At 70.8% G+C, this 23,855-nt stretch overlaps 19 non-coding genes across 19 annotated transcripts; 11 read left to right on the top strand and 8 right to left on the bottom strand.

Moving 5' to 3' along the window:
* Positions 1-1,249: 1,249 nt before the first annotated feature.
* On the bottom strand, positions 1,250-1,320 carry TRNAG-GCC (transfer RNA glycine (anticodon GCC)). The gene has a single exon. It is a non-coding gene; the product is annotated as a tRNA-Gly (tRNA).
* Positions 1,321-2,689: 1,369 nt separating this feature from the next.
* TRNAL-CAG (transfer RNA leucine (anticodon CAG)) lies at positions 2,690-2,772 on the bottom strand. The gene has a single exon. It is a non-coding gene; the product is annotated as a tRNA-Leu (tRNA).
* Positions 2,773-4,187: 1,415 nt separating this feature from the next.
* On the top strand, positions 4,188-4,259 carry TRNAG-UCC (transfer RNA glycine (anticodon UCC)). The gene has a single exon. It is a non-coding gene; the product is annotated as a tRNA-Gly (tRNA).
* A 315-nt stretch (positions 4,260-4,574) lies between these two features.
* On the top strand, positions 4,575-4,646 carry TRNAE-CUC (transfer RNA glutamic acid (anticodon CUC)). The gene has a single exon. It is a non-coding gene; the product is annotated as a tRNA-Glu (tRNA).
* Positions 4,647-6,493: 1,847 nt separating this feature from the next.
* On the bottom strand, positions 6,494-6,564 carry TRNAG-GCC (transfer RNA glycine (anticodon GCC)). Its single transcript has one exon. It is a non-coding gene; the product is annotated as a tRNA-Gly (tRNA).
* A 1,369-nt stretch (positions 6,565-7,933) lies between these two features.
* TRNAL-CAG (transfer RNA leucine (anticodon CAG)) lies at positions 7,934-8,016 on the bottom strand. The gene has a single exon. It is a non-coding gene; the product is annotated as a tRNA-Leu (tRNA).
* A 729-nt stretch (positions 8,017-8,745) lies between these two features.
* TRNAD-GUC (transfer RNA aspartic acid (anticodon GUC)) lies at positions 8,746-8,817 on the top strand. Its single transcript has one exon. It is a non-coding gene; the product is annotated as a tRNA-Asp (tRNA).
* Positions 8,818-9,450: 633 nt separating this feature from the next.
* On the top strand, positions 9,451-9,522 carry TRNAG-UCC (transfer RNA glycine (anticodon UCC)). The gene has a single exon. It is a non-coding gene; the product is annotated as a tRNA-Gly (tRNA).
* Positions 9,523-9,840: 318 nt separating this feature from the next.
* On the top strand, positions 9,841-9,912 carry TRNAE-CUC (transfer RNA glutamic acid (anticodon CUC)). Its single transcript has one exon. It is a non-coding gene; the product is annotated as a tRNA-Glu (tRNA).
* Positions 9,913-11,759: 1,847 nt separating this feature from the next.
* Positions 11,760-11,830, bottom strand: TRNAG-GCC (transfer RNA glycine (anticodon GCC)). Its single transcript has one exon. It is a non-coding gene; the product is annotated as a tRNA-Gly (tRNA).
* A 1,369-nt stretch (positions 11,831-13,199) lies between these two features.
* On the bottom strand, positions 13,200-13,282 carry TRNAL-CAG (transfer RNA leucine (anticodon CAG)). Its single transcript has one exon. It is a non-coding gene; the product is annotated as a tRNA-Leu (tRNA).
* A 729-nt stretch (positions 13,283-14,011) lies between these two features.
* Positions 14,012-14,083, top strand: TRNAD-GUC (transfer RNA aspartic acid (anticodon GUC)). The gene has a single exon. It is a non-coding gene; the product is annotated as a tRNA-Asp (tRNA).
* Positions 14,084-14,716: 633 nt separating this feature from the next.
* Positions 14,717-14,788, top strand: TRNAG-UCC (transfer RNA glycine (anticodon UCC)). The gene has a single exon. It is a non-coding gene; the product is annotated as a tRNA-Gly (tRNA).
* A 315-nt stretch (positions 14,789-15,103) lies between these two features.
* Positions 15,104-15,175, top strand: TRNAE-CUC (transfer RNA glutamic acid (anticodon CUC)). The gene has a single exon. It is a non-coding gene; the product is annotated as a tRNA-Glu (tRNA).
* Positions 15,176-18,469: 3,294 nt separating this feature from the next.
* On the bottom strand, positions 18,470-18,552 carry TRNAL-CAG (transfer RNA leucine (anticodon CAG)). The gene has a single exon. It is a non-coding gene; the product is annotated as a tRNA-Leu (tRNA).
* Positions 18,553-19,268: 716 nt separating this feature from the next.
* Positions 19,269-19,340, top strand: TRNAD-GUC (transfer RNA aspartic acid (anticodon GUC)). Its single transcript has one exon. It is a non-coding gene; the product is annotated as a tRNA-Asp (tRNA).
* Positions 19,341-19,973: 633 nt separating this feature from the next.
* On the top strand, positions 19,974-20,045 carry TRNAG-UCC (transfer RNA glycine (anticodon UCC)). The gene has a single exon. It is a non-coding gene; the product is annotated as a tRNA-Gly (tRNA).
* Positions 20,046-20,366: 321 nt separating this feature from the next.
* Positions 20,367-20,438, top strand: TRNAE-CUC (transfer RNA glutamic acid (anticodon CUC)). Its single transcript has one exon. It is a non-coding gene; the product is annotated as a tRNA-Glu (tRNA).
* A 3,295-nt stretch (positions 20,439-23,733) lies between these two features.
* Positions 23,734-23,816, bottom strand: TRNAL-CAG (transfer RNA leucine (anticodon CAG)). Its single transcript has one exon. It is a non-coding gene; the product is annotated as a tRNA-Leu (tRNA).
* Positions 23,817-23,855: the final 39 nt, after the last annotated feature.

Here is a 23,855-nt window from a genome sequence, read left to right as displayed (position 1 = left end):
CATGGCCTCCGTGGGTCTGAGAGTCACCAAGCAGCCCAGGGTGCAGTTGCTTTGGTTTTCCCACCGTGAGCCGATCCAGGCTCCCAGGTGGGCTCGGGGCTTGAACACGTGGGAGCTGTCCCAGAGGGGCCCTGCACTTGGCACCCCTCCCCGCCTCCACCCCCCAGGATGCAGGATGCAGGATGCAGGATGCAGGATGCAGGATGCAGATGCGAGACCAGCAGGCTGGAGAGGGCCGGCAAGCTGGAGCCCTGGGCAATGCCGGCGGCTGGCCATAGGTGAGGGAGCCTCCTCCTCCGGGAGGAGGTGGGAGAGGGCTTGCGGACAGCCCGAGAGCCGAGATGACAGCCAGCCAGTGTGTGGGGACAAGGTGGAGGAGAGGGGAGCGGCATACGCTGGCGTTTCACCGTGGGCTCTCTCCGCACGGGAGGGAACCGACCCTCCCGGTCCCCGTCGCGGGCCACGCCACCACGGATTTGGTAGCACGTTCCAATCCCCGCCTCATCTCTGAGCTCTGCGTCCCGATTGACGCCTCGATCCCTGCATGCGGTTCTCCGCCCTACTCTGTGCCGGCTCGGCCCTCGTCAAGTAGCGGCTCCGGCTCCTTGTGCCCACACAGGACCTCCAGGGCAAGGGCGGAGCTGCCCAGCCGCTTAGGGCAGGTCTCGGGGGCGACAGGTCGACGGGACTCAGAGGGCAGAGTCTCAGGCGTGGAGCCTCCCGTGCAGTGGGTTGGGAGGGGCCCGGCCCTGGGCACTGGGGGCGGTGTGTGGGGCGCGTGGCAGGGCTGGAGTCGGGTGTCTGTTCTGGAGGCTGGCATCCCAAGCAGCCTAGGGCCAGGGCGTGAGCCCCCAACGGGGGCCGGCATCTGTCCAGCAGCCGGAAGGCGGGAGGAGTCGTGGAAGGGTGCTAGGGCCAGCCGCGCGTTGGCGATGGTTGGTTGTGAGAGCAGGGTGTGGGGAGGCGAAGCGGCGGGGCTTGGCGGCTCAGTGGCCGGCCGGCAGAGCGGCGAGGTCGGAAGTGCAGCGCGTGGGCCCGAAGTGGGTATCAGGAGAGGCAGAGGCTAGGAAGGAGGCAGGGGTGCGAGAGCTGAGGCACTGGCGCTGGGCTAGGCGGGGTTCGGCGGCCAGGGGGGCTGGGGAGCGCGTGTGCCAAGAGTGCTGGTGCAAGGCTGGCCAGAGAGGAGCCCGAGGGAGCGGCTTGCGCAGAGGCACTGCTGGGGCTGCCCAAGCAAAAGGGGAGCAGGAGCTGCATGGGCCGGGAATCGAACCCGGGCCTCCCGCGTGGCAGGCGAGAATTCTACCACTGAACCACCCATGCACCGTCGGCGGGCGCCGCCAGGAGCCGCCACAGGCCCACAGGCTGATCACCACGAGCTGCTCCGTTGCAGCCGCTTTCCGTGGAGCAGGGCGACCACGCGCAAGCAGAAGGAGCTGCTCCACGCGCCTCTAGGGCCCAGGCTGCTTGGCAAGCTGCCTAGAGTTGAGGATGGGCGGAATGGTTGGCTGGGGTGGGGTTGGAGGGGGTGTGGTGTGGTGTGGTGTGGTGGTGGTTGGCCTTGGATGGGTGGGTGGGGTTTGGGAGGGAGACACACACACACACACACACACACACACACACGAGAGAGAGAGAGAGAGAGAGAGCGAGCTAGAGAGCAAGAGGCAGGCAGACAGAGAAAGAGAGAGAAGCACAGAGCTTCAGCTCCTGCTGGGTTGTTGTCTGCATCCCAGGGCACGGGGAAGGAGGGGCGCTGGAGCCCAGAGAGAGCCAGGATGCAGCCGGCCAGACCCGGCCCTCTGCCCAGGTCCCCGTCAGAGCAGGTGACTCGGGGCGGTCCCCGTGGTGGTGGGCTCGGGTGTGAGCCACGGCTGCAACAGGAGCACCGGCTGAAGGCGGGTGTGTGGCCGGCCGCCACGCTGGGTGGGGCGCGCCTGCCCATGGAGCCCCCCGCCCCGCCCCTGGGGAGGCGGTGGGTCGTGGAGGAGAGCCAACGTGTGCAGCTGGGTGACCGCAGGGCGCCTGGGCCTTCGGCCGGCCACCAACCACTGCCCCGGGTGGTTTTCCCGACTCGTGGCCTCTGTGCCTCCTGAGGCAGCTGTGCTGAGGCCGAGAGAGGCGGGAGCACGGGGTCAGCCAAGGGCTCCGAGGAGCAGGATCCCGGGCAGCGCGCTGTCCCGAGCAGGCAGACAGGCTGGCAGGCGGGAGGCGGGAGGCGGGAGTGCGCGGCGAGGGCGAGGAGGTGGGACGCGGCCGAAGTGCGCTGCTCTCGGTGGGCTGGCTGCAGACAGGTGTTTAGGGGACGCTCGGGAGGACTCTGGGCGGGCCGCCCGTCGGTTCAGCGCTCTGGGGCTGGCAGGTGGCGGGGAGAGGTGGAGGAGATCTGGGGACTGGGGCTGGGAGGCGGAGGGCCGTGAATGTGCGGAAGGTAGCGGCAGAGGGTGGCGGCAGAGGAGCGGAGGAGCCAGGAAGACTCGGAGGCAGGTGGGTCCCGAGAAGCGGTGTGGTGGGGAGAGGTGGGCGGGAGTGCCTGCGCGCTGGCCAGTTGGAGCGGGGTCCCTGTGGCGAGTCCCACGTGTGGGCCGGGCCGGCAAGGCGGGGTCTCGCTCGCGACGGCTGGAGAGCCGGAGCGGCGAGCGGCGTGTTGCACGACGGGCGCGAGGCTGTCCCGGGCGTGCCAAAAAGGCGTGCTTGTCAGGAGTGGGATTCGAACCCACGCCTCCAGGGGAGACTGCGACCTGAACGCAGCGCCTTAGACCGCTCGGCCATCCTGACGGCGGGCCGGGTGGCGCGGCCGTTCCCTTGGCTGGGGGAGCGCGCCAGGGACTGCGGCCTTGGTCCGTCGCGCCGCCTGGGCCCTGGGCTGCGGGGCCAGGGCGCAGGCCGCGGGGCGCGCGGGTTGCGCGGTTCCCGGGGCAGCTCCGCGCGGTTCCCGGGGCTTGCAGGGCGCCGCTGCCCGGTTCTGGAGGCCGCACGGGGCACCCGGCAGCACCCCCCGGGACGCATCCCAGACGGGCCGCCCGCTCCTTCCAGTTCGCAGCGCTGCCCCCGCCCTCGTTGTGCCCCGCCCACCGGGTCGTCGTGGTCTTCCTCCTCCTCCTCCTCTCCCTCTGGGTTTTCCTGGGGGTGCTCTTCCTCCTCTTCCTCGCTGTGCCCCTCCGCTGGCTCTTCTCCCCTCTCCTCTTGCTGCTGCTGCTGCTGCTGCTGCTGCTCTTCCTCATCTTCATCCTCCTCCCTGGCTTCCCCTGGGTCCTCCGGTTGGTTGGCTCTATGCTCCTGGAAGCTAGCATGTTGTGGTCCCGGGCCGGGGAGTCCACGTGGGGCTGAAGGCACTAGGTTGCGGGGACCGGGGCCTGGGCACTGGGGACGGGTGGCGGTTGGCCCTGGAGCCGGTGTGTGGGCGGTGGAGGGCAGGGGTCGGGTGCGGGCGGGCGGGCGGGCGGGCGGACGCAGAGGGGTCGAGGGGACCCGAGGGTGGCCGCCGCCGTCCTCGTTAGTATAGTGGTGAGTATCCCCGCCGCGCGCGGGAGACCGGGGTTCGATTCCCCGACGGGGAGGCAAGCCGCCCTTTTTGGCCAGGCCCCGCACGCCGGCCCCCGCACGCGGAGCACCAGGGACCGTGTGGCCTGCGGGCCCCGGACACGCACCCGTGTTGGGCGCACAGGGCGCGGCGCGCGCGAGGAGTTTTCGCTCGCCCACGGTCGGTCGCCACCGACCGACAGGGCTTGGTGCGCTTGGTGCGCTAGGTGCGCTAGGTGCGCTGGGTGAGGGGGCGCGGACGAGCCGGGGAGCGAGCCTGCGGGTGCGGTCGGTCGCCTGGCCGTCGGACCTCTGGTGCACGAGGGCTTGGACGAGCCAGCTGAGGGCGGACGCGGAGACGGATACGGATACGGACGCGCGCGCCGCCGGGGCTCCGCTGGATCCGGAGGCCGGTTCCCAGGAGTAAGGAGACCGGGAGGCGCTGGGCGGAGGCGGGCGCGTGCGCAGACGGAGAAGCGGCTGGCGTGCGTGTGGATGCGCGAGGGCGCGCGCGTGGATCGGGCAGGCGTGCTGGGCTTGGCCGGCGGGGCGCCGGGCGGCCTTGGGGTGGCAGCGGGGAAGTGCGGGCGAGGCGCGCCGTCGGGGCACGGGGGCGGCGGGGCGCTCCGGGCAAGCCGGGCGGCGCGTGGCCAGGCCGGCCTCGGCGGGAGGCGTTGGTGGTATAGTGGTGAGCATAGCTGCCTTCCAAGCAGTTGACCCGGGTTCGATTCCCGGCCAACGCAGCGCGCCCACCTTTTGGCAGAGGCGGTGGTCGTGGCGCGCGCCCGGCCGCCCAGGTGGGGTGGACTCGGCTGAGCGCGGCGGGGCAGGGCGTGCGCGGGGGCCAGGAGACGGAGGCGCGCCGTGTGTTTTTGAGGTCAGGGCGGATGGCGGGCGGGGGCCCGTCGGCCGGCCCGGGCAGGACAGCCGGGGGGTTGGCCGTGGAAGTAGCGCGACAGGCCAGGCGCTGCTGCTGCTGCTGCTGCTGCTGCTGCCCATTGGCACCCAGGCGCCGGCTGCAGCAGGCAGAGGCCCAGGCCAGACGCGCAGCCCGACGCTCCCTGGTGGTCTAGTGGTTAGGATTCGGCGCTCTCACCGCCGCGGCCCGGGTTCGATTCCCGGTCAGGGAAGCCTTTCTTCTTCCTCGGAGGGCCGGCGTGTGTGCTCTGCCTCCCGCAGTACAGCCCGCCCACTTTTGCACAACCACGCAGCCAACTGCTTGTGCAATGGGGCAACGCACACTGCGCCCCAGCCCCAGCCCCGGCCCCGGCCCAAGCTCTGTGCCTCTGCCTCCGCGGCCGCCCTCAGCTGCTGTCCTTTTCGCCAGCTGCGCCACCTCAGGACCTTCGGCCGCTCCCCACCTCCAGGCTGCTCGCTGTCCCCCTGCTCCCGCGCCTCCCCTGCCAGCCTTTCTGCGACACTCCTGGGCAGCCGGAACACCCCCAACCCAGACGTGGGCACGCGCGCACCAACACACATCCACCCGCACACCCAGGATGCCACAATTCCGGAACAGCCGCACCCCACTCCACACACAGGGACCGGTGCCTGCACGCACTCGGCCTCACGTCCTCACTCACGACATCACCGCCGCCGGCACCACGCACAGGAACGCGTGTGCTTCTGCGTGCGCGCGCACACACACACTCACACACACACAGACACACACACAGAGAGACACAGAGGGCACGCCTTCTCTCCCTGCCCGTTGGGCCAGGTGCCAGGTGCCGCGTGCCATGGCCTCCGTGGGTCTGAGAGTCACCAAGCAGCCCAGGGTGCAGTTGCTTTGGTTTTCCCACCGTGAGCCGATCCAGGCTCCCAGGTGGGCTCGGGGCTTGAACACGTGGGAGCTGTCCCAGAGGGGCCCTGCACTTGGCACCCCTCCCCGCCTCCACCCCCCAGGATGCAGGATGCAGGATGCAGGATGCAGGATGCAGATGCGAGACCAGCAGGCTGGAGAGGGCCGGCAAGCTGGAGCCCTGGGCAATGCCGGCGGCTGGCCATAGGTGAGGGAGCCTCCTCCTCCGGGAGGAGGTGGGAGAGGGCTTGCGGACAGCCCGAGAGCCGAGATGACAGCCAGCCAGTGTGTGGGGACAAGGTGGAGGAGAGGGGAGCGGCATACGCTGGCGTTTCACCGTGGGCTCTCTCCGCACGGGAGGGAACCGACCCTCCCGGTCCCCGTCGCGGGCCACGCCACCACGGATTTGGTAGCACGTTCCAATCCCCGCCTCATCTCTGAGCTCTGCGTCCCGATTGACGCCTCGATCCCTGCATGCGGTTCTCCGCCCTACTCTGTGCCGGCTCGGCCCTCGTCAAGTAGCGGCTCCGGCTCCTTGTGCCCACACAGGACCTCCAGGGCAAGGGCGGAGCTGCCCAGCCGCTTAGGGCAGGTCTCGGGGGCGACAGGTCGACGGGACTCAGAGGGCAGAGTCTCAGGCGTGGAGCCTCCCGTGCAGTGGGTTGGGAGGGGCCCGGCCCTGGGCACTGGGGGCGGTGTGTGGGGCGCGTGGCAGGGCTGGAGTCGGGTGTCTGTTCTGGAGGCTGGCATCCCAAGCAGCCTAGGGCCAGGGCGTGAGCCCCCAACGGGGGCCGGCATCTGTCCAGCAGCCGGAAGGCGGGAGGAGTCGTGGAAGGGTGCTAGGGCCAGCCGCGCGTTGGCGATGGTTGGTTGTGAGAGCAGGGTGTGGGGAGGCGAAGCGGCGGGGCTTGGCGGCTCAGTGGCCGGCCGGCAGAGCGGCGAGGTCGGAAGTGCAGCGCGTGGGCCCGAAGTGGGTATCAGGAGAGGCAGAGGCTAGGAAGGAGGCAGGGGTGCGAGAGCTGAGGCACTGGCGCTGGGCTAGGCGGGGTTCGGCGGCCAGGGGGGCTGGGGAGCGCGTGTGCCAAGAGTGCTGGTGCAAGGCTGGCCAGAGAGGAGCCCGAGGGAGCGGCTTGCGCAGAGGCACTGCTGGGGCTGCCCAAGCAAAAGGGGAGCAGGAGCTGCATGGGCCGGGAATCGAACCCAGGCCTCCCGCGTGGCAGGCGAGAATTCTACCACTGAACCACCCATGCACCGTCGGCGGGCGCCGCCAGGAGCCGCCACAGGCCCACAGGCTGATCACCACGAGCTGCTCCGTTGCAGCCGCTTTCCGTGGAGCAGGGCGACCACGCGCAAGCAGAAGGAGCTGCTCCACGCGCCTCTAGGGCCCAGGCTGCTTGGCAAGCTGCCTAGAGTTGAGGATGGGCGGAATGGTTGGCTGGGGTGGGGTTGGAGGGGGTGTGGTGTGGTGTGGTGTGGTGGTGGTTGGCCTTGGATGGGTGGGTGGGGTTTGGGAGGGAGACACACACACACACACACACACACACACACACGAGAGAGAGAGAGAGAGAGAGAGCGAGCTAGAGAGCAAGAGGCAGGCAGACAGAGAAAGAGAGAGAAGCACAGAGCTTCAGCTCCTGCTGGGTTGTTGTCTGCATCCCAGGGCACGGGGAAGGAGGGGCGCTGGAGCCCAGAGAGAGCCAGGATGCAGCCGGCCAGACCCGGCCCTCTGCCCAGGTCCCCGTCAGAGCAGGTGACTCGGGGCGGTCCCCGTGGTGGTGGGCTCGGGTGTGAGCCACGGCTGCAACAGGAGCACCGGCTGAAGGCGGGTGTGTGGCCGGCCGCCACGCTGGGTGGGGCGCGCCTGCCCATGGAGCCCCCCGCCCCGCCCCTGGGGAGGCGGTGGGTCGTGGAGGAGAGCCAACGTGTGCAGCTGGGTGACCGCAGGGCGCCTGGGCCTTCGGCCGGCCACCAACCACTGCCCCGGGTGGTTTTCCCGACTCGTGGCCTCTGTGCCTCCTGAGGCAGCTGTGCTGAGGCCGAGAGAGGCGGGAGCACGGGGTCAGCCAAGGGCTCCGAGGAGCAGGATCCCGGGCAGCGCGCTGTCCCGAGCAGGCAGACAGGCTGGCAGGCGGGAGGCGGGAGGCGGGAGTGCGCGGCGAGGGCGAGGAGGTGGGACGCGGCCGAAGTGCGCTGCTCTCGGTGGGCTGGCTGCAGACAGGTGTTTAGGGGACGCTCGGGAGGACTCTGGGCGGGCCGCCCGTCGGTTCAGCGCTCTGGGGCTGGCAGGTGGCGGGGAGAGGTGGAGGAGATCTGGGGACTGGGGCTGGGAGGCGGAGGGCCGTGAATGTGCGGAAGGTAGCGGCAGAGGGTGGCGGCAGAGGAGCGGAGGAGCCAGGAAGACTCGGAGGCAGGTGGGTCCCGAGAAGCGGTGTGGTGGGGAGAGGTGGGCGGGAGTGCCTGCGCGCTGGCCAGTTGGAGCGGGGTCCCTGTGGCGAGTCCCACGTGTGGGCCGGGCCGGCAAGGCGGGGTCTCGCTCGCGACGGCTGGAAAGCCGGAGCGGCGAGCGGCGTGTTGCACGACGGGCGCGAGGCTGTCCCGGGCGTGCCAAAAAGGCGTGCTTGTCAGGAGTGGGATTCGAACCCACGCCTCCAGGGGAGACTGCGACCTGAACGCAGCGCCTTAGACCGCTCGGCCATCCTGACGGCGGGCCGGGTGGCGCGGCCGTTCCCTTGGCTGGGGGAGCGCGCCAGGGACTGCGGCCTTGGTCCGTCGCGCCGCCTGGGCCCTGGGCTGCGGGGCCAGGGCGCAGGCCGCGGGGCGCGCGGGTTGCGCGGTTCCCGGGGCAGCTCCGCGCGGTTCCCGGGGCTTGCAGGGCGCCGCTGCCCGGTTCTGGAGGCCGCACGGGGCACCCGGCAGCACCCCCCGGGACGCATCCCAGACGGGCCGCCCGCTCCTTCCAGTTCGCAGCGCTGCCCCCGCCCTCGTTGTGCCCCGCCCACCGGGTCGTCGTGGTCTTCCTCCTCCTCCTCCTCTCCCTCTGGGTTTTCCTGGGGGTGCTCTTCCTCCTCTTCCTCGCTGTGCCCCTCCGCTGGCTCTTCTCCCCTCTCCTCTTGCTGCTGCTGCTGCTGCTGCTGCTGCTGCTGCTGCTCTTCCTCATCTTCATCCTCCTCCCTGGCTTCCCCTGGGTCCTCCGGTTGGTTGGCTCTATGCTCCTGGAAGCTAGCATGTTGTGGTCCCGGGCCGGGGAGTCCACGTGGGGCTGAAGGCACTAGGTTGCGGGGACCGGGGCCTGGGCACTGGGGACGGGTGGCGGTTGGCCCTGGAGCCGGTGTGTGGGCGGTGGAGGGCAGGGGTCGGGTGCGGGCGGGCGGGCGGGCGGGCGGGCGGGCGGACGCAGAGGGGTCGAGGGGACCCGAGGGTGGCCGCCGCCGTCCTCGTTAGTATAGTGGTGAGTATCCCCGCCTGTCACGCGGGAGACCGGGGTTCGATTCCCCGACGGGGAGGCAAGCCGCCCTTTTTGGCCAGGCCCCGCACGCCGGCCCCCGCACGCGGAGCACCAGGGACCGTGTGGCCTGCGGGCCCCGGACACGCACCCGTGTTGGGCGCACAGGGCGCGGCGCGCGCGAGGAGTTTTCGCTCGCCCACGGTCGGTCGCCACCGACCGACAGGGCTTGGTGCGCTTGGTGCGCTAGGTGCGCTAGGTGCGCTGGGTGAGGGGGCGCGGACGAGCCGGGGAGCGAGCCTGCGGGTGCGGTCGGTCGCCTGGCCGTCGGACCTCTGGTGCACGAGGGCTTGGACGAGCCAGCTGAGGGCGGACGCGGAGACGGATACGGATACGGACGCGCGCGCCGCCGGGGCTCCGCTGGATCCGGAGGCCGGTTCCCAGGAGTAAGGAGACCGGGAGGCGCTGGGCGGAGGCGGGCGCGTGCGCAGACGGAGAAGCGGCTGGCGTGCGTGTGGATGCGCGAGGGCGCGCGCGTGGATCGGGCAGGCGTGCTGGGCTTGGCCGGCGGGGCGCCGGGCGGCCTTGGGGTGGCAGCGGGGAAGTGCGGGCGAGGCGCGCCGTCGGGGCACGGGGGCGGCGGGGCGCTCCGGGCAAGCCGGGCGGCGCGTGGCCAGGCCGGCCTCGGCGGGAGGCGTTGGTGGTATAGTGGTGAGCATAGCTGCCTTCCAAGCAGTTGACCCGGGTTCGATTCCCGGCCAACGCAGCGCGCCCACCTTTTGGCAGAGGCGGTGGTCGTGGCGCGCGCCCGGCCGCCCAGGTGGGGTGGACTCGGCTGAGCGCGGCGGGGCAGGGCGTGCGCGGGGGCCAGGAGACGGAGGCGCGCCGTGTGTTTTTGAGGTCAGGGCGGATGGCGGGCGGGGGCCCGTCGGCCGGCCCGGGCAGGACAGCCGGGGGGTTGGCCGTGGAAGTAGCGCGACAGGCCAGGCGCTGCTGCTGCTGCTGCTGCTGCTGCTGCTGCCCATTGGCACCCAGGCGCCGGCTGCAGCAGGCAGAGGCCCAGGCCAGACGCGCAGCCCGACGCTCCCTGGTGGTCTAGTGGTTAGGATTCGGCGCTCTCACCGCCGCGGCCCGGGTTCGATTCCCGGTCAGGGAAGCCTTTCTTCTTCCTCGGAGGGCCGGCGTGTGTGCTCTGCCTCCCGCAGTACAGCCCGCCCACTTTTGCACAACCACGCAGCCAACTGCTTGTGCAATGGGGCAACGCACACTGCGCCCCAGCCCCAGCCCCGGCCCCGGCCCAAGCTCTGTGCCTCTGCCTCCGCGGCCGCCCTCAGCTGCTGTCCTTTTCGCCAGCTGCGCCACCTCAGGACCTTCGGCCGCTCCCCACCTCCAGGCTGCTCGCTGTCCCCCTGCTCCCGCGCCTCCCCTGCCAGCCTTTCTGCGACACTCCTGGGCAGCCGGAACACCCCCAACCCAGACGTGGGCACGCGCGCACCAACACACATCCACCCGCACACCCAGGATGCCACAATTCCGGAACAGCCGCACCCCACTCCACACACAGGGACCGGTGCCTGCACGCACTCGGCCTCACGTCCTCACTCACGACATCACCGCCGCCGGCACCACGCACAGGAACGCGTGTGCTTCTGCGTGCGCGCGCACACACACACTCACACACACACAGACACACACACAGAGAGACACAGAGGGCACGCCTTCTCTCCCTGCCCGTTGGGCCAGGTGCCAGGTGCCGCGTGCCATGGCCTCCGTGGGTCTGAGAGTCACCAAGCAGCCCAGGGTGCAGTTGCTTTGGTTTTCCCACCGTGAGCCGATCCAGGCTCCCAGGTGGGCTCGGGGCTTGAACACGTGGGAGCTGTCCCAGAGGGGCCCTGCACTTGGCACCCCTCCCCGCCTCCACCCCCCAGGATGCAGGATGCAGGATGCAGGATGCAGGATGCAGATGCGAGACCAGCAGGCTGGAGAGGGCCGGCAAGCTGGAGCCCTGGGCAATGCCGGCGGCTGGCCATAGGTGAGGGAGCCTCCTCCTCCGGGAGGAGGTGGGAGAGGGCTTGCGGACAGCCCGAGAGCCGAGATGACAGCCAGCCAGTGTGTGGGGACAAGGTGGAGGAGAGGGGAGCGGCATACGCTGGCGTTTCACCGTGGGCTCTCTCCGCACGGGAGGGAACCGACCCTCCCGGTCCCCGTCGCGGGCCACGCCACCACGGATTTGGTAGCACGTTCCAATCCCCGCCTCATCTCTGAGCTCTGCGTCCCGATTGACGCCTCGATCCCTGCATGCGGTTCTCCGCCCTACTCTGTGCCGGCTCGGCCCTCGTCAAGTAGCGGCTCCGGCTCCTTGTGCCCACACAGGACCTCCAGGGCAAGGGCGGAGCTGCCCAGCCGCTTAGGGCAGGTCTCGGGGGCGACAGGTCGACGGGACTCAGAGGGCAGAGTCTCAGGCGTGGAGCCTCCCGTGCAGTGGGTTGGGAGGGGCCCGGCCCTGGGCACTGGGGGCGGTGTGTGGGGCGCGTGGCAGGGCTGGAGTCGGGTGTCTGTTCTGGAGGCTGGCATCCCAAGCAGCCTAGGGCCAGGGCGTGAGCCCCCAACGGGGGCCGGCATCTGTCCAGCAGCCGGAAGGCGGGAGGAGTCGTGGAAGGGTGCTAGGGCCAGCCGCGCGTTGGCGATGGTTGGTTGTGAGAGCAGGGTGTGGGGAGGCGAAGCGGCGGGGCTTGGCGGCTCAGTGGCCGGCCGGCAGAGCGGCGAGGTCGGAAGTGCAGCGCGTGGGCCCGAAGTGGGTATCAGGAGAGGCAGAGGCTAGGAAGGAGGCAGGGGTGCGAGAGCTGAGGCACTGGCGCTGGGCTAGGCGGGGTTCGGCGGCCAGGGGGGCTGGGGAGCGCGTGTGCCAAGAGTGCTGGTGCAAGGCTGGCCAGAGAGGAGCCCGAGGGAGCGGCTTGCGCAGAGGCACTGCTGGGGCTGCCCAAGCAAAAGGGGAGCAGGAGCTGCATGGGCCGGGAATCGAACCCAGGCCTCCCGCGTGGCAGGCGAGAATTCTACCACTGAACCACCCATGCACCGTCGGCGGGCGCCGCCAGGAGCCGCCACAGGCCCACAGGCTGATCACCACGAGCTGCTCCGTTGCAGCCGCTTTCCGTGGAGCAGGGCGACCACGCGCAAGCAGAAGGAGCTGCTCCACGCGCCTCTAGGGCCCAGGCTGCTTGGCAAGCTGCCTAGAGTTGAGGATGGGCGGAATGGTTGGCTGGGGTGGGGTTGGAGGGGGTGTGGTGTGGTGTGGTGTGGTGGTGGTTGGCCTTGGATGGGTGGGTGGGGTTTGGGAGGGAGACACACACACACACACACACACACACACACACGAGAGAGAGAGAGAGAGAGAGAGCGAGCTAGAGAGCAAGAGGCAGGCAGACAGAGAAAGAGAGAGAAGCACAGAGCTTCAGCTCCTGCTGGGTTGTTGTCTGCATCCCAGGGCACGGGGAAGGAGGGGCGCTGGAGCCCAGAGAGAGCCAGGATGCAGCCGGCCAGACCCGGCCCTCTGCCCAGGTCCCCGTCAGAGCAGGTGACTCGGGGCGGTCCCCGTGGTGGTGGGCTCGGGTGTGAGCCACGGCTGCAACAGGAGCACCGGCTGAAGGCGGGTGTGTGGCCGGCCGCCACGCTGGGTGGGGCGCGCCTGCCCATGGAGCCCCCCGCCCCGCCCCTGGGGAGGCGGTGGGTCGTGGAGGAGAGCCAACGTGTGCAGCTGGGTGACCGCAGGGCGCCTGGGCCTTCGGCCGGCCACCAACCACTGCCCCGGGTGGTTTTCCCGACTCGTGGCCTCTGTGCCTCCTGAGGCAGCTGTGCTGAGGCCGAGAGAGGCGGGAGCACGGGGTCAGCCAAGGGCTCCGAGGAGCAGGATCCCGGGCAGCGCGCTGTCCCGAGCAGGCAGACAGGCTGGCAGGCGGGAGGCGGGAGGCGGGAGTGCGCGGCGAGGGCGAGGAGGTGGGACGCGGCCGAAGTGCGCTGCTCTCGGTGGGCTGGCTGCAGACAGGTGTTTAGGGGACGCTCGGGAGGACTCTGGGCGGGCCGCCCGTCGGTTCAGCGCTCTGGGGCTGGCAGGTGGCGGGGAGAGGTGGAGGAGATCTGGGGACTGGGGCTGGGAGGCGGAGGGCCGTGAATGTGCGGAAGGTAGCGGCAGAGGGTGGCGGCAGAGGAGCGGAGGAGCCAGGAAGACTCGGAGGCAGGTGGGTCCCGAGAAGCGGTGTGGTGGGGAGAGGTGGGCGGGAGTGCCTGCGCGCTGGCCAGTTGGAGCGGGGTCCCTGTGGCGAGTCCCACGTGTGGGCCGGGCCGGCAAGGCGGGGTCTCGCTCGCGACGGCTGGAAAGCCGGAGCGGCGAGCGGCGTGTTGCACGACGGGCGCGAGGCTGTCCCGGGCGTGCCAAAAAGGCGTGCTTGTCAGGAGTGGGATTCGAACCCACGCCTCCAGGGGAGACTGCGACCTGAACGCAGCGCCTTAGACCGCTCGGCCATCCTGACGGCGGGCCGGGTGGCGCGGCCGTTCCCTTGGCTGGGGGAGCGCGCCAGGGACTGCGGCCTTGGTCCGTCGCGCCGCCTGGGCCCTGGGCTGCGGGGCCAGGGCGCAGGCCGCGGGGCGCGCGGGTTGCGCGGTTCCCGGGGCAGCTCCGCGCGGTTCCCGGGGCTTGCAGGGCGCCGCTGCCCGGTTCTGGAGGCCGCACGGGGCACCCGGCAGCACCCCCCGGGACGCATCCCAGACGGGCCGCCCGCTCCTTCCAGTTCGCAGCGCTGCCCCCGCCCTCGTTGTGCCCCGCCCACCGGGTCGTCGTGGTCTTCCTCCTCCTCCTCCTCTCCCTCTGGGTTTTCCTGGGGGTGCTCTTCCTCCTCTTCCTCGCTGTGCCCCTCCGCTGGCTCTTCTCCCCTCTCCTCTTGCTGCTGCTGCTGCTGCTGCTGCTGCTGCTGCTGCTCTTCCTCATCTTCATCCTCCTCCCTGGCTTCCCCTGGGTCCTCCGGTTGGTTGGCTCTATGCTCCTGGAAGCTAGCATGTTGTGGTCCCGGGCCGGGGAGTCCACGTGGGGCTGAAGGCACTAGGTTGCGGGGACCGGGGCCTGGGCACTGGGGACGGGTGGCGGTTGGCCCTGGAGCCGGTGTGTGGGCGGTGGAGGGCAGGGGTCGGGTGCGGGCGGGCGGGCGGGCGGGCGGGCGGGCGGACGCAGAGGGGTCGAGGGGACCCGAGGGTGGCCGCCGCCGTCCTCGTTAGTATAGTGGTGAGTATCCCCGCCTGTCACGCGGGAGACCGGGGTTCGATTCCCCGACGGGGAGGCAAGCCGCCCTTTTTGGCCAGGCCCCGCACGCCGGCCCCCGCACGCGGAGCACCAGGGACCGTGTGGCCTGCGGGCCCCGGACACGCACCCGTGTTGGGCGCACAGGGCGCGGCGCGCGCGAGGAGTTTTCGCTCGCCCACGGTCGGTCGCCACCGACCGACAGGGCTTGGTGCGCTTGGTGCGCTAGGTGCGCTAGGTGCGCTGGGTGAGGGGGCGCGGACGAGCCGGGGAGCGAGCCTGCGGGTGCGGTCGGTCGCCTGGCCGTCGGACCTCTGGTGCACGAGGGCTTGGACGAGCCAGCTGAGGGCGGACGCGGAGACGGATACGGATACGGACGCGCGCGCCGCCGGGGCTCCGCTGGATCCGGAGGCCGGTTCCCAGGAGTAAGGAGACCGGGAGGCGCTGGGCGGAGGCGGGCGCGTGCGCAGACGGAGAAGCGGCTGGCGTGCGTGTGGATGCGCGAGGGCGCGCGCGTGGATCGGGCAGGCGTGCTGGGCTTGGCCGGCGGGGCGCCGGGCGGCCTTGGGGTGGCAGCGGGGAAGTGCGGGCGAGGCGCGCCGTCGGGGCACGGGGGCGGCGGGGCGCTCCGGGCAAGCCGGGCGGCGCGTGGCCAGGCCGGCCTCGGCGGGAGGCGTTGGTGGTATAGTGGTGAGCATAGCTGCCTTCCAAGCAGTTGACCCGGGTTCGATTCCCGGCCAACGCAGCGCGCCCACCTTTTGGCAGAGGCGGTGGTCGTGGCGCGCGCCCGGCCGCCCAGGTGGGGTGGACTCGGCTGAGCGCGGCGGGGCAGGGCGTGCGCGGGGGCCAGGAGACGGAGGCGCGCCGTGTGTTTTTGAGGTCAGGGCGGATGGCGGGCGGGGGCCCGTCGGCCGGCCCGGGCAGGACAGCCGGGGGGTTGGCCGTGGAAGTAGCGCGACAGGCCAGGCGCTGCTGCTGCTGCTGCTGCTGCTGCTGCCCATTGGCACCCAGGCGCCGGCTGCAGCAGGCAGAGGCCCAGGCCAGACGCGCAGCCCGACGCTCCCTGGTGGTCTAGTGGTTAGGATTCGGCGCTCTCACCGCCGCGGCCCGGGTTCGATTCCCGGTCAGGGAAGCCTTTCTTCTTCCTCGGAGGGCCGGCGTGTGTGCTCTGCCTCCCGCAGTACAGCCCGCCCACTTTTGCACAACCACGCAGCCAACTGCTTGTGCAATGGGGCAACGCACACTGCGCCCCAGCCCCAGCCCCGGCCCCGGCCCAAGCTCTGTGCCTCTGCCTCCGCGGCCGCCCTCAGCTGCTGTCCTTTTCGCCAGCTGCGCCACCTCAGGACCTTCGGCCGCTCCCCACCTCCAGGCTGCTCGCTGTCCCCCTGCTCCCGCGCCTCCCCTGCCAGCCTTTCTGCGACACTCCTGGGCAGCCGGAACACCCCCAACCCAGACGTGGGCACGCGCGCACCAACACACATCCACCCGCACACCCAGGATGCCACAATTCCGGAACAGCCGCACCCCACTCCACACACAGGGACCGGTGCCTGCACGCACTCGGCCTCACGTCCTCACTCACGACATCACCGCCGCCGGCACCACGCACAGGAACGCGTGTGCTTCTGCGTGCGCGCGCACACACACACTCACACACACACAGACACACACACAGAGAGACACAGAGGGCACGCCTTCTCTCCCTGCCCGTTGGGCCAGGTGCCAGGTGCCGCGTGCCATGGCCTCCGTGGGTCTGAGAGTCACCAAGCAGCCCAGGGTGCAGTTGCTTTGGTTTTCCCACCGTGAGCCGATCCAGGCTCCCAGGTGGGCTCGGGGCTTGAACACGTGGGAGCTGTCCCAGAGGGGCCCTGCACTTGGCACCCCTCCCCGCCTCCACCCCCCAGGATGCAGGATGCAGGATGCAGGATGCAGGATGCAGGATGCAGATGCGAGACCAGCAGGCTGGAGAGGGCCGGCAAGCTGGAGCCCTGGGCAATGCCGGCGGCTGGCCATAGGTGAGGGAGCCTCCTCCTCCGGGAGGAGGTGGGAGAGGGCTTGCGGACAGCCCGAGAGCCGAGATGACAGCCAGCCAGTGTGTGGGGACAAGGTGGAGGAGAGGGGAGCGGCATACGCTGGCGTTTCACCGTGGGCTCTCTCCGCACGGGAGGGAACCGACCCTCCCGGTCCCCGTCGCGGGCCACGCCACCACGGATTTGGTAGCACGTTCCAATCCCCGCCTCATCTCTGAGCTCTGCGTCCCGATTGACGCCTCGATCCCTGCATGCGGTTCTCCGCCCTACTCTGTGCCGGCTCGGCCCTCGTCAAGTAGCGGCTCCGGCTCCTTGTGCCCACACAGGACCTCCAGGGCAAGGGCGGAGCTGCCCAGCCGCTTAGGGCAGGTCTCGGGGGCGACAGGTCGACGGGACTCAGAGGGCAGAGTCTCAGGCGTGGAGCCTCCCGTGCAGTGGGTTGGGAGGGGCCCGGCCCTGGGCACTGGGGGCGGTGTGTGGGGCGCGTGGCAGGGCTGGAGTCGGGTGTCTGTTCTGGAGGCTGGCATCCCAAGCAGCCTAGGGCCAGGGCGTGAGCCCCCAACGGGGGCCGGCATCTGTCCAGCAGCCGGAAGGCGGGAGGAGTCGTGGAAGGGTGCTAGGGCCAGCCGCGCGTTGGCGATGGTTGGTTGTGAGAGCAGGGTGTGGGGAGGCGAAGCGGCGGGGCTTGGCGGCTCAGTGGCCGGCCGGCAGAGCGGCGAGGTCGGAAGTGCAGCGCGTGGGCCCGAAGTGGGTATCAGGAGAGGCAGAGGCTAGGAAGGAGGCAGGGGTGCGAGAGCTGAGGCACTGGCGCTGGGCTAGGCGGGGTTCGGCGGCCAGGGGGGCTGGGGAGCGCGTGTGCCAAGAGTGCTGGTGCAAGGCTGGCCAGAGAGGAGCCCGAGGGAGCGGCTTGCGCAGAGGCACTGCTGGGGCTGCCCAAGCAAAAGGGGAGCAGGAGCTGCATGGGCCGGGAATCGAACCCAGGCCTCCCGCGTGGCAGGCGAGAATTCTACCACTGAACCACCCATGCACCGTCGGCGGGCGCCGCCAGGAGCCGCCACAGGCCCACAGGCTGATCACCACGAGCTGCTCCGTTGCAGCCGCTTTCCGTGGAGCAGGGCGACCACGCGCAAGCAGAAGGAGCTGCTCCACGCGCCTCTAGGGCCCAGGCTGCTTGGCAAGCTGCCTAGAGTTGAGGATGGGCGGAATGGTTGGCTGGGGTGGGGTTGGAGGGGGTGTGGTGTGGTGTGGTGTGGTGGTGGTTGGCCTTGGATGGGTGGGTGGGGTTTGGGAGGGAGACACACACACACACACACACACACACACACACGAGAGAGAGAGAGAGAGAGAGAGCGAGCTAGAGAGCAAGAGGCAGGCAGACAGAGAAAGAGAGAGAAGCACAGAGCTTCAGCTCCTGCTGGGTTGTTGTCTGCATCCCAGGGCACGGGGAAGGAGGGGCGCTGGAGCCCAGAGAGAGCCAGGATGCAGCCGGCCAGACCCGGCCCTCTGCCCAGGTCCCCGTCAGAGCAGGTGACTCGGGGCGGTCCCCGTGGTGGTGGGCTCGGGTGTGAGCCACGGCTGCAACAGGAGCACCGGCTGAAGGCGGGTGTGTGGCCGGCCGCCACGCTGGGTGGGGCGCGCCTGCCCATGGAGCCCCCCGCCCCGCCCCTGGGGAGGCGGTGGGTCGTGGAGGAGAGCCAACGTGTGCAGCTGGGTGACCGCAGGGCGCCTGGGCCTTCGGCCGGCCACCAACCACTGCCCCGGGTGGTTTTCCCGACTCGTGGCCTCTGTGCCTCCTGAGGCAGCTGTGCTGAGGCCGAGAGAGGCGGGAGCACGGGGTCAGCCAAGGGCTCCGAGGAGCAGGATCCCGGGCAGCGCGCTGTCCCGAGCAGGCAGACAGGCTGGCAGGCGGGAGGCGGGAGGCGGGAGTGCGCGGCGAGGGCGAGGAGGTGGGACGCGGCCGAAGTGCGCTGCTCTCGGTGGGCTGGCTGCAGACAGGTGTTTAGGGGACGCTCGGGAGGACTCTGGGCGGGCCGCCCGTCGGTTCAGCGCTCTGGGGCTGGCAGGTGGCGGGGAGAGGTGGAGGAGATCTGGGGACTGGGGCTGGGAGGCGGAGGGCCGTGAATGTGCGGAAGGTAGCGGCAGAGGGTGGCGGCAGAGGAGCGGAGGAGCCAGGAAGACTCGGAGGCAGGTGGGTCCCGAGAAGCGGTGTGGTGGGGAGAGGTGGGCGGGAGTGCCTGCGCGCTGGCCAGTTGGAGCGGGGTCCCTGTGGCGAGTCCCACGTGTGGGCCGGGCCGGCAAGGCGGGGTCTCGCTCGCGACGGCTGGAAAGCCGGAGCGGCGAGCGGCGTGTTGCACGACGGGCGCGAGGCTGTCCCGGGCGTGCCAAAAAGGCGTGCTTGTCAGGAGTGGGATTCGAACCCACGCCTCCAGGGGAGACTGCGACCTGAACGCAGCGCCTTAGACCGCTCGGCCATCCTGACGGCGGGCCGGGTGGCGCGGCCGTTCCCTTGGCTGGGGGAGCGCGCCAGGGACTGCGGCCTTGGTCCGTCGCGCCGCCTGGGCCCTGGGCTGCGGGGCCAGGGCGCAGGCCGCGGGGCGCGCGGGTTGCGCGGTTCCCGGGGCAGCTCCGCGCGGTTCCCGGGGCTTGCAGGGCGCCGCTGCCCGGTTCTGGAGGCCGCACGGGGCACCCGGCAGCACCCCCCGGGACGCATCCCAGACGGGCCGCCCGCTCCTTCCAGTTCGCAGCGCTGCCCCCGCCCTCGTTGTGCCCCGCCCACCGGGTCGTCGTGGTCTTCCTCCTCCTCCTCCTCTCCCTCTGGGTTTTCCTGGGGGTGCTCTTCCTCCTCTTCCTCGCTGTGCCCCTCCGCTGGCTCTTCTCCCCTCTCCTCTTGCTGCTGCTGCTGCTGCTGCTGCTGCTCTTCCTCATCTTCATCCTCCTCCCTGGCTTCCCCTGGGTCCTCCGGTTGGTTGGCTCTATGCTCCTGGAAGCTAGCATGTTGTGGTCCCGGGCCGGGGAGTCCACGTGGGGCTGAAGGCACTAGGTTGCGGGGACCGGGGCCTGGGCACTGGGGACGGGTGGCGGTTGGCCCTGGAGCCGGTGTGTGGGCGGTGGAGGGCAGGGGTCGGGTGCGGGCGGGCGGGCGGGCGGGCGGGCGGACGCAGAGGGGTCGAGGGGACCCGAGGGTGGCCGCCGCCGTCCTCGTTAGTATAGTGGTGAGTATCCCCGCCTGTCACGCGGGAGACCGGGGTTCGATTCCCCGACGGGGAGGCAAGCCGCCCTTTTTGGCCAGGCCCCGCACGCCGGCCCCCGCACGCGGAGCACCAGGGACCGTGTGGCCTGCGGGCCCCGGACACGCACCCGTGTTGGGCGCACAGGGCGCGGCGCGCGCGAGGAGTTTTCGCTCGCCCACGGTCGGTCGCCACCGACCGACAGGGCTTGGTGCGCTTGGTGCGCTAGGTGCGCTAGGTGCGCTGGGTGAGGGGGCGCGGACGAGCCGGGGAGCGAGCCTGCGGGTGCGGTCGGTCGCCTGGCCGTCGGACCTCTGGTGCACGAGGGCTTGGACGAGCCAGCTGAGGGCGGACGCGGAGACGGATACGGATACGGACGCGCGCGCCGCCGGGGCTCCGCTGGATCCGGAGGCCGGTTCCCAGGAGTAAGGAGACCGGGAGGCGCTGGGCGGAGGCGGGCGCGTGCGCAGACGGAGAAGCGGCTGGCGTGCGTGTGGATGCGCGAGGGCGCGCGCGTGGATCGGGCAGGCGTGCTGGGCTTGGCCGGCGGGGCGCCGGGCGGCCTTGGGGTGGCAGCGGGGAAGTGCGGGCGAGGCGCGCCGTCGGGGCACGGGGGCGGCGGGGCGCTCCGGGCAAGCCGGGCGGCGCGTGGCCAGGCCGGCCTCGGCGGGAGGCGTTGGTGGTATAGTGGTGAGCATAGCTGCCTTCCAAGCAGTTGACCCGGGTTCGATTCCCGGCCAACGCAGCGCGCCCACCTTTTGGCAGAGGCGGTGGTCGTGGCGCGCGCCCGGCCGCCCAGGTGGGGTGGACTCGGCTGAGCGCGGCGGGGCAGGGCGTGCGCGGGGGCCAGGAGACGGAGGCGCGCCGTGTGTTTTTGCGGTCAGGGCGGATGGCGGGCGGGGGCCCGTCGGCCGGCCCGGGCAGGACAGCCGGGGGGTTGGCCGTGGAAGTAGCGCGACAGGCCAGGCGCTGCTGCTGCTGCTGCTGCTGCTGCTGCTGCTGCCCATTGGCACCCAGGCGCCGGCTGCAGCAGGCAGAGGCCCAGGCCAGACGCGCAGCCCGACGCTCCCTGGTGGTCTAGTGGTTAGGATTCGGCGCTCTCACCGCCGCGGCCCGGGTTCGATTCCCGGTCAGGGAAGCCTTTCTTCTTCCTCGGAGGGCCGGCGTGTGTGCTCTGCCTCCCGCAGTACAGCCCGCCCACTTTTGCACAACCACGCAGCCAACTGCTTGTGCAATGGGGCAACGCACACTGCGCCCCAGCCCCAGCCCCGGCCCCGGCCCAAGCTCTGTGCCTCTGCCTCCGCGGCCGCCCTCAGCTGCTGTCCTTTTCGCCAGCTGCGCCACCTCAGGACCTTCGGCCGCTCCCCACCTCCAGGCTGCTCGCTGTCCCCCTGCTCCCGCGCCTCCCCTGCCAGCCTTTCTGCGACACTCCTGGGCAGCCGGAACACCCCCAACCCAGACGTGGGCACGCGCGCACCAACACACATCCACCCGCACACCCAGGATGCCACAATTCCGGAACAGCCGCACCCCACTCCACACACAGGGACCGGTGCCTGCACGCACTCGGCCTCACGTCCTCACTCACGACATCACCGCCGCCGGCACCACGCACAGGAACGCGTGTGCTTCTGCGTGCGCGCGCACACACACACTCACACACACACAGACACACACACAGAGAGACACAGAGGGCACGCCTTCTCTCCCTGCCCGTTGGGCCAGGTGCCAGGTGCCGCGTGCCATGGCCTCCGTGGGTCTGAGAGTCACCAAGCAGCCCAGGGTGCAGTTGCTTTGGTTTTCCCACCGTGAGCCGATCCAGGCTCCCAGGTGGGCTCGGGGCTTGAACACGTGGGAGCTGTCCCAGAGGGGCCCTGCACTTGGCACCCCTCCCCGCCTCCACCCCCCAGGATGCAGGATGCAGGATGCAGGATGCAGGATGCAGGATGCAGGATGCAGATGCGAGACCAGCAGGCTGGAGAGGGCCGGCAAGCTGGAGCCCTGGGCAATGCCGGCGGCTGGCCATAGGTGAGGGAGCCTCCTCCTCCGGGAGGAGGTGGGAGAGGGCTTGCGGACAGCCCGAGAGCCGAGATGACAGCCAGCCAGTGTGTGGGGACAAGGTGGAGGAGAGGGGAGCGGCATACGCTGGCGTTTCACCGTGGGCTCTCTCCGCACGGGAGGGAACCGACCCTCCCGGTCCCCGTCGCGGGCCACGCCACCACGGATTTGGTAGCACGTTCCAATCCCCGCCTCATCTCTGAGCTCTGCGTCCCGATTGACGCCTCGATCCCTGCATGCGGTTCTCCGCCCTACTCTGTGCCGGCTCGGCCCTCGTCAAGTAGCGGCTCCGGCTCCTTGTGCCCACACAGGACCTCCAGGGCAAGGGCGGAGCTGCCCAGCCGCTTAGGGCAGGTCTCGGGGGCGACAGGTCGACGGGACTCAGAGGGCAGAGTCTCAGGCGTGGAGCCTCCCGTGCAGTGGGTTGGGAGGGGCCCGGCCCTGGGCACTGGGGGCGGTGTGTGGGGCGCGTGGCAGGGCTGGAGTCGGGTGTCTGTTCTGGAGGCTGGCATCCCAAGCAGCCTAGGGCCAGGGCGTGAGCCCCCAACGGGGGCCGGCATCTGTCCAGCAGCCGGAAGGCGGGAGGAGTCGTGGAAGGGTGCTAGGGCCAGCCGCGCGTTGGCGATGGTTGGTTGTGAGAGCAGGGTGTGGGGAGGCGAAGCGGCGGGGCTTGGCGGCTCAGTGGCCGGCCGGCAGAGCGGCGAGGTCGGAAGTGCAGCGCGTGGGCCCGAAGTGGGTATCAGGAGAGGCAGAGGCTAGGAAGGAGGCAGGGGTGCGAGAGCTGAGGCACTGGCGCTGGGCTAGGCGGGGTTCGGCGGCCAGGGGGGCTGGGGAGCGCGTGTGCCAAGAGTGCTGGTGCAAGGCTGGCCAGAGAGGAGCCCGAGGGAGCGGCTTGCGCAGAGGCACTGCTGGGGCTGCCCAAGCAAAAGGGGAGCAGGAGCTGCATGGGCCGGGAATCGAACCCAGGCCTCCCGCGTGGCAGGCGAGAATTCTACCACTGAACCACCCATGCACCGTCGGCGGGCGCCGCCAGGAGCCGCCACAGGCCCACAGGCTGATCACCACGAGCTGCTCCGTTGCAGCCGCTTTCCGTGGAGCAGGGCGACCACGCGCAAGCAGAAGGAGCTGCTCCACGCGCCTCTAGGGCCCAGGCTGCTTGGCAAGCTGCCTAGAGTTGAGGATGGGCGGAATGGTTGGCTGGGGTGGGGTTGGAGGGGGTGTGGTGTGGTGTGGTGTGGTGGTGGTTGGCCTTGGATGGGTGGGTGGGGTTTGGGAGGGAGACACACACACACACACACACACACACGAGAGAGAGAGAGAGAGAGAGAGCGAGCTAGAGAGCAAGAGGCAGGCAGACAGAGAAAGAGAGAGAAGCACAGAGCTTCAGCTCCTGCTGGGTTGTTGTCTGCATCCCAGGGCACGGGGAAGGAGGGGCGCTGGAGCCCAGAGAGAGCCAGGATGCAGCCGGCCAGACCCGGCCCTCTGCCCAGGTCCCCGTCAGAGCAGGTGACTCGGGGCGGTCCCCGTGGTGGTGGGCTCGGGTGTGAGCCACGGCTGCAACAGGAGCACCGGCTGAAGGCGGGTGTGTGGCCGGCCGCCACGCTGGGTGGGGCGCGCCTGCCCATGGAGCCCCCCGCCCCGCCCCTGGGGAGGCGGTGGGTCGTGGAGGAGAGCCAACGTGTGCAGCTGGGTGACCGCAGGGCGCCTGGGCCTTCGGCCGGCCACCAACCACTGCCCCGGGTGGTTTTCCCGACTCGTGGCCTCTGTGCCTCCTGAGGCAGCTGTGCTGAGGCCGAGAGAGGCGGGAGCACGGGGTCAGCCAAGGGCTCCGAGGAGCAGGATCCCGGGCAGCGCGCTGTCCCGAGCAGGCAGACAGGCTGGCAGGCGGGAGGCGGGAGGCGGGAGTGCGCGGCGAGGGCGAGGAGGTGGGACGCGGCCGAAGTGCGCTGCTCTCGGTGGGCTGGCTGCAGACAGGTGTTTAGGGGACGCTCGGGAGGACTCTGGGCGGGCCGCCCGTCGGTTCAGCGCTCTGGGGCTGGCAGGTGGCGGGGAGAGGTGGAGGAGATCTGGGGACTGGGGCTGGGAGGCGGAGGGCCGTGAATGTGCGGAAGGTAGCGGCAGAGGGTGGCGGCAGAGGAGCGGAGGAGCCAGGAAGACTCGGAGGCAGGTGGGTCCCGAGAAGCGGTGTGGTGGGGAGAGGTGGGCGGGAGTGCCTGCGCGCTGGCCAGTTGGAGCGGGGTCCCTGTGGCGAGTCCCACGTGTGGGCCGGGCCGGCAAGGCGGGGTCTCGCTCGCGACGGCTGGAAAGCCGGAGCGGCGAGCGGCGTGTTGCACGACGGGCGCGAGGCTGGCCCGGGCGTGCCAAAAAGGCGTGCTTGTCAGGAGTGGGATTCGAACCCACGCCTCCAGGGGAGACTGCGACCTGAACGCAGCGCCTTAGACCGCTCGGCCATCCTGACGGCGGGCCGGGTGGCGCGGCCGTTCCCTTGGCTGGGGGA

The sequence above is a fragment of the Oryctolagus cuniculus genome, chromosome 7 (assembly GCF_964237555.1).
Source record: "Oryctolagus cuniculus chromosome 7, mOryCun1.1, whole genome shotgun sequence".
NCBI classification, from domain to species: Eukaryota; Metazoa; Chordata; class Mammalia; order Lagomorpha; family Leporidae; genus Oryctolagus; species Oryctolagus cuniculus.
Note: the sequence above shows the minus strand (reverse complement) of the source record. Positions and strands in the feature narration are given on the sequence as shown.